Source organism: Pteropus vampyrus, unplaced genomic scaffold (assembly GCF_000151845.1).
Source record: "Pteropus vampyrus isolate Shadow unplaced genomic scaffold, Pvam_2.0 Scaffold152, whole genome shotgun sequence".
Classification (NCBI taxonomy): Eukaryota; Metazoa; Chordata; class Mammalia; order Chiroptera; family Pteropodidae; genus Pteropus; species Pteropus vampyrus.
In genome coordinates, this window is record NW_011888933.1 from 498,217 (window position 1) to 499,103 (window position 887).

The 887-nt window shown below is 32.9% G+C and overlaps 1 protein-coding gene across 3 annotated transcripts in view; it reads right to left on the reverse strand.

Annotated features, from left to right (window-relative positions):
- The window catches only part of MAP2 (microtubule associated protein 2), a 259,216-nt gene that overhangs the window by 145,203 nt on the left and 113,126 nt on the right, over positions 1–887 (reverse strand). The gene's annotated exons all lie outside the window — the stretch shown is intronic.

Sequence of the window (887 nt, forward strand, 5' to 3'; positions counted from 1 at the left end):
AGAGGAACTCTAGAGAAGGAGCAGAGTGGTAGAGGTCTTCTTTAGAGAAGAATGTTAGTTAATAGAGTACAAAGAATTTTTTTTTCCAATCACCACTGCACCCTCGATATAATAATGGACACAGGCAAGTCTCATGAATGTATGTTAAAACTATTGGGTGAAAGGTTGTTAGGAAACAGGATATTCTCATGGCCTCGAGGTATTCCCCATAATTTCCTTCTTCGTTATATATAGAGAAAAGTAGTTTTAATAATTAATTACTAGAAAGTCCCAATATCACTACTTTCCCCCCAAATATATTTCTCAACCTAATCACAAGAAAGCAAACAAAAAATACCATCAAGTGAGTATTTTACAAGACACCTGGCCTAGAATTTCCAGAAATATTAATGTCTTGGAAGGAAAACAAAAGGTTAGGGCTCTTCACTAGATTACAGGAGACTAAAGAAACATGAGTCTTGGACTTTAAAAAAAGCAATAAGATATTTTGGGGACAATTGAGGAAATTTGTATATGAGTTGTATATTAGATGACATATTGAGGAAATGCTAAATTTCTTAGCTCCAATAATGATATTGTGGTTATGAGAATGCCCGGGTCTTCAAGGAAAACAAGATAAAGTATTTAAAGGTGATGTATCACGATGTCTGTGGCTTACTATCAAATATTTGAAAAGAAAAATGAATATATAGATAATATATAGTAAGAGACGGTTAACATTAACACGGCACCATGTTAATAACTAGTAAATCTAGTGAAGTATACTTCTTTGTAGCTGTAAAATTACTCCAAATTAAAAGTTACGGGGAAAAGATATTGTTCATGTTCCAAAGGGCTCACAATAAAATGATGGAGAAAAGTACATAAAAATTGTTTTGTGTTCAAGG